Genomic DNA, 12,408 nt, shown 5'->3' on the forward strand with positions numbered 1-12,408 from the left:
TATTTACCAAATAACTGACCTCAATACATTGTTGAGAAATAGAAATATTAAAATGGCAACAAAAAATTCAACTGAGAAACGTCTAAAGGGCATGTGACATCAAAGTCAGAGATGGCTGATTTTTGACCATTCTAGTTATGAGAAAAATTCTAGTTATTTAGCAAGTTTTAATTTAAAATAACCTGTGTATATATGAGTATACTGATGATTCTGGTATTCAGAATTTTTTTCAGTTTCAAATGATAGAAACCCAACTGAAATTGGTTTAAGCAATAAATCAGCTCACTTAATTTTTGAAAAGTTAAGGAGCAGATGTTTCTGAGTTCAAGCTCTCAAAGCATGCCATGTCTCTTTCTCAGATCAGTTTCTCTATGTGATAGGGACAGAGTAAAGGGTCAAAGTAGGTAATTAAATAGTTAACCCCACTAGGAGATTGTAAGTAAAGAAGAAAAGTATGGGAGACCCCTGTAAGTTAATGATCACTCAAGAAAGCAGGCTTGCCTAGCAACAATCCATGTAACACAAGCATGAGACATGCCCCAAAACAATAAAACATTGGTGGCATGAGATCCACATCCTGCCAAGTGAGCTCAGTAAGTTATTGACCCCTAGGACATGCTCTCTGCACACATAAAAAACAATAATTTATGGAAAGGTGACATTTCAAAGTGAAAGATCCTCATTGTACTGAGACCTGAAATAATTTTTCCATAGTGCCATGACACTCCTGGCTTGACCATGTAGGGACAAGAAAACTCCCCCATCTGACATAGAGGAGGAACTAAGGATGGAAGCATGGTGTCTACTCAAGAATGAGGAAGAAGGTGGTCTTCCCCCCCCACCCCCACGTTTCTTCTGATTATAAAACTGTAGGCTACTAAGTTCTCAGGACATGGCACCCTTTCGCCTGCCCTCTTGTAAGCCTCACGAGCATACTATTGTAATAAATTACTTCTTATATATCACTTTGCCTCTCGCTGAATTCTTTCTGCACTGAGACATAAAGAACCGGAGCTCCTCAGAGCGCCCTGAAATGCCATCCAGCAGTTTCATATGTATCAACTTCATTTTCACGCTGAATATCCTCAACTGGTAATCAAAGTATGGTTAACTCAGGCTTATATCTTATCAGCTAAGCACCTATGCCTGAAAGAGAGTATAGTTCTTTCAATATATTCAACAGAAGTCTCAAGAAGGGTTCTCAACAGCCTGATCTGTGTCATGAATCCATCCAGGATCATTTTCTATGACCAGGGGGTCACAAGTTCTGAGTCACAATCTCAGTCAAGGTTTGAGAAAATTGTTAGCCTGGATTAAGGATAGTGGAGAATAGTTTCCTCAAAGGTAGATCAGGGTGCTGTGTTGTCAAAAAATTAACCTATAGTGATACCTGGAAAGTCTTTTTTTATCTTCTCAACAACAGAAATTATTCACATCTTATGAAGGATAAACCAACATTCAGAGGGATTAAATTCAGTCACATAGTAAAAAGCAGGATTGGACTTTAATTTCTATTTTCCACTCTAAAGTCAATATTCTTTCCACTAGTCAATGCTTCCGATTCTCCTGCTCAATGGGAATAAGAGACCCCACATTTTTCAGAGTGAAAGAAAAGCACTTTACTGAAAGCTTCAATTTAAGCAAATGCAAGTATATAGTTCTCAATTCTCATGTTCTCACTTATCAGATTATTACAATGTACATCAAACTAGAAAGAGGTACTAAGACAGTCACAGAGTCAATATTTTAATGAACAGCTTTATGCCCTTACCCTGGCTTTAATATACATAAAAATCTTCCTTAAATGGTCCAGAAATTCTTCCTATCTTGATCATGCCATAGTCTACAGGTAAGAAGCAGCATCCTCTGTGCAAAGCTTAATGTCATTAACATCACCATAGCAACACTATCCCTGCAATGTAGAGATGCAAATGTTTTCCTGAAAATTAATCAGCTGCAGTGACAATCTTATTTACTATCTCTGGCAAGTAGAGCAGATCCACCTAAGACCACTAACAATCTTCTAGTGCTTGTTTCCACTAAATAAGACCATAAGATTTTATTAAGAAAATAATTTTTCCCAAACAAAAATCTGAAACCTTCTATTCCTAGAGCATCTCATGGGATGTACACATTTATCACATGTACTCTAAACTTTTTTTAAACTGCGTTCAGAATGTTATATTTCCACGTATTGGTTCCCAGATAACTTTTTTAACTGACTCCTTGAAAGGCTATTGGTTGCTGAAAGATTTATGCTTAATAAAAATGTCTCGAGAAAGAGGATATGAAATGAGTAAGAAATAAGAAAATCCATCCAAATTATATTTTAAAGAAGTAAAAACGCATATTTTTCAGCCAAACCTATGGTTGGAGCTCTCAGGACTCATTTAAAAGGAACAAGAGTTCATTTTATTGAGAGATGTAAAAGTGTAGTGGAAAAAGCACAACTCTGGAGTGAAATAAACTGCTATTTAAATCCTAGAGATGTTAGAATGGTTTAATATATAAAATCAATAGGTATAATTTTCCAATGAAGTTTGAAGAAGAAAATGATATAACCATGTCAGATAAGTTAAAGCATTCAATAAAATCTAACATCTACTCCATAAAAATAAAGTCTAGAAAAGAACTTACTCAAACCTGATAAAAACATAACTACGAAAACCTACACTAAACATTATAACTAATGATAATAAAAATTATTTACAATCAAGAACGAGACAAGTATGCTGGCAAATTTGCTGGTTTGAAAATAAGTCTTCCAAGAAAATAATAAATGAATGAATGAGTAAATGGCATAATGTGTGATAATTTTATGGAAAAATTATAAAACTTTAGTGAAGTATTAAAGAAGACAAATAATGGGTAAACATATTCTGCTTATAGAAAGGAAGGCAATATTTACAGATATTGATCCTTCCCAAATTGATCTATAAATTTATGTAATTCTGATCAAAATCCTAACAAGAAATTTTATAGAAAATAAGCTAATTTAAAAAATTTTATAGAACAGCAAGAAACAAAAAAAAAGAAAAATATTCCAAAAACTGATGATTAAAGAAGGGGAACATTACCCAACAAAATAGCAAGATTTATTAAGCCAAATTAGAGTTGGTAGTAATTCATTCGTTTAAATGTTATACATTGATTTAAAAAAAAAAAATAAAGCAGACCAATAGAACACCATCTAGAACTCAGAATCTGACCAACACTCCTGAAGAAATGTGATCTCTAACAAAGACGGCATTGCAAATCAGTGGGGAAAGGGTAAACTATTCAGTAAATGGTGCTGGGGGAAAATTCCGTCTAAAAAAGTGAATCTGGATCCCTACATCACACTATACATAAAAACCAATTCCAGTTATATTAAACATGTAAATACAAAAGTAAAACATGCTAACTTTCAGAAGAGACTGTCATCTCCCTCTCCTGCTGTCTCTGAAAGCCATCTGTGTGCTAGTTTGGTGCTGCCTGCCACCTCTTTTGTAAAACGGCAGCTAAAACTACTCCAGCACTCACGTTGGCCAATAAAAAGCCCATGTGTGGAGTCAAGACGGAGAACAAGGATCAAGTTAATTTGAAGCGGCAAGGCAGACACTGCAGCGCAGTTTAAAATTAAAATGTTTTACACCACTTAGTAGACTAATGAAAACATATTGTGAACAACAGGGCTTTTCAATAAGGCAGATCAGCTCCTGATTTGGTGGGCAGCCAATCAATAAAGCAGACACCCCTGCAGAGCTAGAAACGGAGAATGAAGACATCGTCAGTGTGTTCCAGCAGCAGACAGAGGGTGTCTAGTAAGCTGAGAAAGTTCTTGCTACTTTTCTCTAGACCTGTGCTCCCAAGTAAGGCAATGTATTCTAAATTTAAAAACCACGATTTGGTTTCAGCACACTCTGACTGCTATGGTAGGTTTTCTTTAGTCTTTTATTTTCCCCTTCTTGATTCATTTTCATTGTATATAAATAAGTAATATATGCAAACAGGTACACTGCATTTTATTTTCCAAATAGACAATGAAATGCAAAGCTGGGAATAAAAAGTGTTACTCAGCTCTTATAAATTCTGTTATAACCTTTACTCCTTTAAGCTTTTGTAATTAGTCCCTTGCAAATAAACCCTCTTCAAATTATCCTAATTTGAGCGAGACATCTGTTTTCTCAGTCTCTGATTCATACACCTATTTTTCCCAGGCTTGGTACCAAATCAGAATGTCTGGTGGCAAAATCTGTATGATTGTCCGCTGGTTGGTGTAATCTGTTCTGGCTGAGGTCTGGGATTCTGAATCCTCAGAGAAGAGACCAGAATTAGATATAAGGCCCTAAGTGAGTTTCTAGCAATTAGGAAGAGAGGTAATGAAGTGAGTTTGGGGGAACCACAGTTCTACACATAGGAATATATTCACATAAAACCTACATGTAATCTATAGGTAACCGAATAGAAACAAGCATATTATAAACACCTATTTATTCTGGCAACAAATTTCTTACTTTCTTGCATAAACTTGAAATTTTATACAAATAAACTTTCTGTTTGTGTATGAAGACATTTGTTAATAATAAGAAATTTATTTGTGAAGCATAAAATCTTATTGTTTATACATTTTAACATAAAAATATGAAAACTATCCAAAAATTTTAAAAAATAAGATGCTATATTTCTCTGGTCTAAAGGTCCCTTTAACTTCAGGAATTGAAGATGATATTAGCTCTGTGGTTGCAAGGTCAGAAGCAAGGATATCAGACCCAGGAAGTTTTAGTTCCTGAATGGCTTGTGCAGTTCAAGGCCCTTAAGCATGCTGATCACATCTAGGAGGATTTGTTTTGCTGTGTTATTTTTCTTTGCTGTCAGATCATTAGCTGTATTTAAATTGTATTTCTTAAGCACTCTGCTCTTCTCCAGCCTGTGTTTTTTAAAATTTGTTTCTCATATAAATGACAGAAGACATTTCACAACCCAGCTCCAACTACTTTCCCAGTGTCATCTCCTGTTTATCCACCTAACATCCCTTCCCCAGCCTCTCCCTGCTCCTGGTACAGCCAAACCTCAATACTTCTATTGCAGGCCATGTCACTCATCTTTCTTACCTGTGTAGTACATCATGTCTCCTTGTCTGGAAAGCTCTCCCTCTCTTTTTCACTAAATCCTTTCCTAGCAGCTGCCCCTTGATATTTTCCTTCTACTCCTTTTCACGTGGAATTGTCCTAGGGTTCCCATATATGAAGGAACCAGAAACTCCTTCCTTCTTCTCTATATCCTGTCCTGGGCAGGTGTTGTCTGCTCTGCCCTGATATATCATATTGGCTTTTAAGTCAACATGCCACGCATGTTGTGAGAACCAACTGTACGCCAGGTACCCTGCTGAGCTCTGGCAATATAAAGATTGCCAGGGTGGCAGAGTAGAGAAGGTGGGAAACAACAGGCACCCGGCAAAGAAGCACATTACAACGGTCCATCCTGGAGGCATATGCGAAAGGCTACAAGTACACAGATGCCGTCAACAAGCAAGATGATCAAAGGCCATGCCCAGTGGGCAGGAAGGAGTTAAAGACATTTCCTGCTGGTCCCAGTCTGCAGTCTACCATTGCAAAGTCACATTCATACAGTTTCTGTTCATTTGGGAGAGAAGACAAAAAAGTATCTTAGAGCAAGTAGTGTTTTCTGGTGGATACCAATCTCCTTGCAGCCCTTTTCAGAACACACAAGAGCCCCCTCTGTGGCTACATCAAATCCCCTATGACAGGGCTCATTGCACTAGGTCTCTCTCCTTCCTAGCACGTGATATAAATGCAATTTTGAATTTTTTAAAACTTGATTGCTTGATGATTTTCTATAATGCTGAACTGAACAGCCACAAGGTCAGGTCTGTGCTTTAGTTTTCCCATCTTTGTATCTTCAGCACCTAACGCAATGTCTGCCCTGTTAAAACGCTCAATAAACATGTCTCAAAGAAGAGCCAATAAATAATAATACTATTATCAGCTAAATAGCTACATACATTTAGATACACTGTCTCATGTAACCCTTTCAGTAACCCTATTTTAAATATTAGGTAACTCAGCCTTTGAGAGCTGGGAAATGGCAGGTTTAATATTTAAATTCGGGTTTGTCTTGCCTTGCTGAAACCACACTCTTAGCTCTACCATCATAGGATAAGATCCATGTCCTTAGTGAAGAAAGGGGAGATGGTCGATACAGCAAGTCTCCAGAAACAGCAGGAGCCGGAAACAACAGACAGAATGAAGGGTCATTTTTAGCAAGTCCATCTGATACCAAATACAGAAATGCTGAATTCCTGCCACCTCCTATTCTACAATGACAAATTGGAAACCACTTAAATATGCAAAATAAGAAAATTGTTAAATCAATTATGACACATCTGTGTGATAGAATACTATTTCATCATTAAAAGTCATAAGAATACAGAAAATGCTCAAGATAAACCATTAGGTAGAAAAGGCAGATTATAAAACAGCCTGTACACTATAATTCAATTTTGTTAAAGTACATATTGCATATGTTTTAACACACACACACACACTCACATTTTAGAACAATATACACCAAAATGTCAATAGTGTTATGGGTGGTAGAATTAGATTATTTTAATTTTCTTTCTATTTTTGATTTTTCCATATTTTCTATAATTATCACATCCTACTTTAAAATTCTTGCAAGTATAATTTATGGTAAACATATAGGTGTAAAAAAAGAAACTAAGCCAAAATGTTAATAGTGATTTTTCTCTGTGTGGTAAAATAATGATTTTATTTATTAATAATCTTCCTGTATTTAAAAAATTAAAGCAACAAAAGAGGTTTATAAGACTGAAACAAATTAAATTCCCCCTCAATATGCTTTGATAATACTCAAGTTGCAAATAGAAGTACTCTCTGTTCCCTCCCACTCCTTCCTATGTAATTCTGCTACCCAAATTGATGTTCTTAGCAACTTCTATAACATATGTTCACAGTTGTTTTAACTTTGGAGTTCCAGTCATTTGTCTAACATATTTATATATCTCAATAATGTGGACCCTAAAATAAACAAATTGTTTGCCTCCATAACATTTCTAACACCCTAGAGTCCCTGAGGAAGTGCTAGGTTTATTTTCACAGCCAGTTTTTGCCTTTGGCTGCCCTGGGTCCTGGCTTCATTCCCAGATTAGGTCTTGGCTCCTGCTAGGAGTCAACCAACTACTGAAAATGCAGAGACTTAGAAGCCAAAAGACTGGAAAAGAAGAGCTTGAAGAGTCAGCCAGCCTGTCAGCTAGCCAACAGGCTGTATCTGGGAGGGGGTGGGGTAGGCAGAACAGGAGCTCCCGCCAACCATCAAAGGGATTCCAGGGTGGACCCCAGAACATCTGGGACAAGCTGCAGGAAGGTCACGGGTGGAACTGTTCTGAACCTGAACCCGGCCTATAACCTAACAACAATTCTTATTTGATTATGTTCCACAAGGGTCTTAGCTTTTACCTCCTCCGTCCATCACTCTTTCTCCTTTTTCACAGGCTTCAGTAATAACTTCTGCCATTAGCAGGTAATAAAAGTCCTTTCTGCCTTGTTAACTGCCCCAGTAGAAGATGAGTTGGCCTAGTTGCCCTAGTTGTATTCAGGGTAGAGTGTATGCCTGAGATGTTTATAAGTTCCTAATAAGATAGCAGGCTGGCCCTCAACCCTCCTAGAAACTCTGGAAATCAGGCCTCCTAGGAAGTCCAAGAGCTTTACTAAAATATGAGGGTTGCCTCAGTCAGCTTTCCTGTGTTCACAGATGCAGAGTATTAAGCAATAAAGAACAAGAGGAGTGTTGAGCAAACAACATATAGATGTGGGGTTCTGAGCAATAAAGAACAGAGAACCAGCCTATCCCAGGAATCAGAGACAGCAGTTTCAAGTACAGCCTTCCCACAATCACCATCTCTAAGTGCAGGTGGGAGGAAAACCTCTCCCAGTGGAATCACTGGGTTAATACAAGCATTTTGTTTCAGGAAGAGTTTTTTCCCTTTCAGATGTGTCCTTCATTCTGATGTATTATTTTACTCTAAATTTAGCCTAGGCCAAACATTTAATTTTAATACTACTCCCCCTCATTTTCTGGTACGTTCTATATATCTACATCTTTAAAAGTAATAAGTCCACAACGAATCCCTGTGGTATTAGAACTGCTTAGTGTCTTGACTGTGGTAGCAAATACATGAACTTACACAGCTGATAAAATGTATAGAACTTGGGCTTCCCTGGTGGCACAGTGGTTAAGAATCCACCTACCAATGCAGGGGACATGGGTTTGAGCCCTGGTCTGGGAAGATCCCACATGCGGCGGAGCAACTAACCCGTGTGCCACAACCACTGAGCCTGCGCTCTACAGCCCGCAAACCACAACTACTGAGCCTGCAAGCCACAACTACTGAAGCCCGCCCACCTAGAGCCCATGCTCCACAATAAGAGAAGCCACCGCAACGAAGAGCAGCTCCCACTCGCCGCAACTAGAGAAAGCCCGCGTGCAGCAACAAGGACGAAACACAGCCAAAAAAAAAAAAAAAAAGTACAGAACTTAATTCACACATATTACATAGCAATGATTGCAAGTAAAACTGGGGAAATCAGAGTATGATCTTAGGATTGTATATACGTCAATATCTTGGTAGCGATATTATGCTACAGTTTTGCAAAATGTTACCATTGGGAGAAACTAGGCAAAATGTACAAAAGATCCTTTTACATTATTTCTTACAACTGCATTTGAAACTGCAATCATCTCACATTACAAATAATCTTTAAAAAATAACAGTAAATCAAGCAAACAATCTGCTAAATAAAATATATTCTATCCCCCCAACCTTGTTGTACGTCATAACCACCTGGAATTCTGGCTTCAAATTTCAAGTTCTCTCATTCCTTGGAGTTTCACACAGGAGTGTGGCTACCCCAGGATACCTACGGATCCCCAGAGTACCCATTCCAGGTGCACCCCTCTTCTCTTCCTACCTCAGGCTCCACCTGCACTGTGCAAGATGCCTGAAATGCATATTTGTGGCCAGGAACACACAAGCTCTGTTTACACCCCTCGCATCCCTCAAGCAGAGCCCCCATGGCCACCGCAGGCAGGCTCCGAAAGCAGGCTCAGAGTCCTATGCACGTGAAATTCTGGGGTCCTACGTGTTTGGAGCTAGTCTTTGGGGTGGAGCTGGAGTGCGGCAGGCGCTAGATGGGCACATCCCCTCGGCCCTGCTAACTCTTCACATCTTGCCAAGCAGCATAGTCAGAAAGGGCCGGGAGCTGTGTCCAGGGCACCGGCCTCTCCCGTCAAAGACTACGGTGATGTCAATCATTACTACCATTTTATAAATAAGAAAATTGCGACTTACAGAAATTATGCCTCTCGCAGCTGATAACTGGTAGCAGCAGGTTTCCCGCTAGATCTGTCGGAGTCCAGAGACCTGTTGAAATCTGTGTAAGTCCATTTTACCCTCTTTAAGGAGTCGACGAAGAGCCTTCCTATCCCCTCACAGCTATTGTAGTCATGAGCCAGATATATAAGTTGCCTTTCTCAGGACTCGTGCAATTCATTTAATGGAACAGATTATCATTGAAATTGAATTCAGCTGGCATTCATTGAGACCATACACCAGTCCTTCAGAGGCTGCTCATTACTTGCAGGGCCAGCTCATTAATCTTGATTAATTCAGGTGCCAAGGCTGCAACGTAAAAAATAGATGCTAAACTGAAATAAATGTTATGCAGTCACCAATATAAAGAGTAATACTTTAGCAGGCATTTGTAAGACACGTCTAAGCATTTTCCTCTATTTTTTCATTATTTCCAGAAATTCATCTCTAGTTCTTAAAGAATAGATTAATTAAATAGGATGATACACAAAGCATGCCCTCCCTTGCCCAGGCAGGGAAATAGAAAAGGGACAAAGATAAAGGTAGCCGTGGAAAGAAAGAGAAGTGGAGAATAACAGAAACCTTAAGAGTTTTAAATGCCTTCTAATTTGTCAACTATAGACATTCCAGGGCCTCTCACTTCTAAACTTTAAAAAATGTCAGATACGCTTGCTGCTTCCCGTCAGAACGTCCCAGTCTGTTCCTTCAGGTGTCCTCAATATTTCCTACTGATAAGGTGGTTTTCACATTGTGGGACTGACTTCACCCCACACCAAACTGAGTGAGCTGAGTGGTCCATCCTATCAACTGGAGAAAGACAAATTCTTCAAGCTCAGAGGTAAGATAACTGAGATCCCCAGAAACAAGAAAGAAGGGAAACTCCCTGCCACAGAGCACCATGTGTGACTGAGGAAGACCCTGAGGAGCCTTCCTGGGACAGACCACCCCCGCCACAGCTCCCCATGGCCTCCACCTGCCTCTTGTTTGCAGAGAAACTTTAGCCTCCTAAGCCTTCCCTGAGTTCCAAAGAATAAATTTAATCAGGCAAGGGAGAAAATGCAGCAACAAAGGAAAACAGTCAAGCAAGACAAAATAATAATAGTTTAGCCATTAAACAAAGTCAAGGACTTTGAGTTCCTCCTCAAGGGCTTGCAGATAATATTCTGAGTCATATCCTTTGAGCTGTTTTGCAGATACTAAAACCCCACCAGATGGAAGAAGTTAACTGTATGCTGACCATAAGCACGTAGACCCAGACCGGTTGGAACCAGAAGATTGATGATGTTGACACCCGATTACCTCACCACCAACCAATCAGAAGAGTGTGCATGAGCTGATCACATAACCGTAACAGTCTCCCTCACCCTGTCTTTAAAAACTTTACCCTGAAAACCATAGGGAAGTTCAGGTCTGTTGAGCAGTAGCCACTCAGAATCCTTGTCTGGTGCCTTACAATAAACACTGCACTTTCCTTCACCACAATCCAGTGTCAGTAGATAGGCTTTACTGTGTATGGGCAAGGGGACCCAAGTTTGATTCAGTGACATATGGACGTTTATCATGTAGCTCTTCTAATGGTCGTTTGTGGAGATGAGGCTGTAAGAGGAAAACATGCGGACTTTAGGGCATGAATTGCAGCTCCTTTTCTGGCAGCCTAGAGGCGTTTTTTGTTGTTGTTGTTGTTGTTTTCTGAATTCTCTCTGCATTCCATTTACATGAGGCTATGGAGTCAGAATCTCCAGGTAAGAAAAGTGTTACTTTAGTAAGGTAGAATCATACACATTTAGGAGATTATTCTCAGAATAACTTATTGAGTTGGCAGAATCCAGGAATGTTAAATTATTTGAAAGATGTGAAGAGAGGTCACCTGCCATGTTTTTCCAGGTATAAAATAGCCTGGAATGAAATCAGTCAATGACAGGAGCTGGATCACAAAAGATTAATAAGTAGAGAGGGGAGTGGTACAATGTCAAGGAAGAGATCAGAGCAAAGGTCAGGAAGCAGAAATGTGGGTGATACATAACAGCGAGGCAGAGAGGAGTCTTCCGGACTGGATGGGTGACTGCTAGAGCCAACAGTGCCTCCTGTCTCCACACCTGCCTGCTACCTGCTACTCTCAACAGAGCCACCAAGCTCCCTCAAAGGGCTTCTTCCTACCTACTTGAAAGGGTTACCAAGTCCAAGCTTGCTCTGCTCGCCCGCTGGACAGGCCAATAAATCGGAGATGAGGTGCTGAGGCAAGGAATATGACTTTATTCAGAAAGACGGCAGACCCTGAAGATGTCAGACTAATGTCTCAAAAAAAAAAAACCATCTTATGGGGGTCTGGATGCCAGCTTCTTTCTAGAACAGAGAGGGGGAGGAAGGGAGGAAGTAAAGTAAAAAGGCCATAAGATGTGCAAATGTTTGCAGGAATGGCCAGCCTCGAGGAGGGGATGTGTTCATTTCTTCCTTCTTGCAGCCAGGCACAGGTGGACAGGGTCAGGATGTTTCGCTGAACAAAGGCACTTTGGTTTAACATTCAGGCAGAAGGGCAGGGCTTCCTGAGGCAGGCCATTGTGTATAGACAGTATCCTTTTGGTGAACAAAAGCAACGGGAAGCAAAGTAAAAGAAACAGATCCAACATGTAGTCAGATCTGGCTCTTCCCTGTTACAATTCCCCACTGTCAATGTCCGTTCCACAATCTTGTGGAAAAAGGGGTGATGACTGTTCTAATTGCTTTGTCAGATGGATCTTTCTGGGAGTGATCGTCATTGGTACCAGTGTTCCAAATGTTGTGTCTTTTGTTCCTCTCTGGAAAGTGTCTCCTTTACACCTCTAGACTTAAAAAAATATTCACAACCTAAAAGTTGAGAGTTATGATTTATTTGGAGGAAATTTTGAGGGCTTCAGGCCCGGGAGACAGCATCTCAATTTAAGGAATTTAGTGCTTTTCTATGTATGGGAAGATGCAAGAGTCTGGGCTCACTGAAATCATTCCCTTGATATGCACCTCAGCTATCTGGGGCCTGT

General features: G+C 39.7%; 1 pseudogene; it reads left to right on the forward strand.

The window, feature by feature from the left end:
- Nucleotides 1-3,804, forward strand: part of LOC132360811 (small ubiquitin-related modifier 2-like) — a 28,346-nt pseudogene extending 24,542 nt beyond the window's left edge.
- Nucleotides 3,805-12,408: the final 8,604 nt, after the last annotated feature.

This window comes from Balaenoptera ricei, chromosome 2, assembly GCF_028023285.1.
Source record: "Balaenoptera ricei isolate mBalRic1 chromosome 2, mBalRic1.hap2, whole genome shotgun sequence".
Taxonomy (NCBI): domain Eukaryota; kingdom Metazoa; phylum Chordata; class Mammalia; order Artiodactyla; family Balaenopteridae; genus Balaenoptera; species Balaenoptera ricei.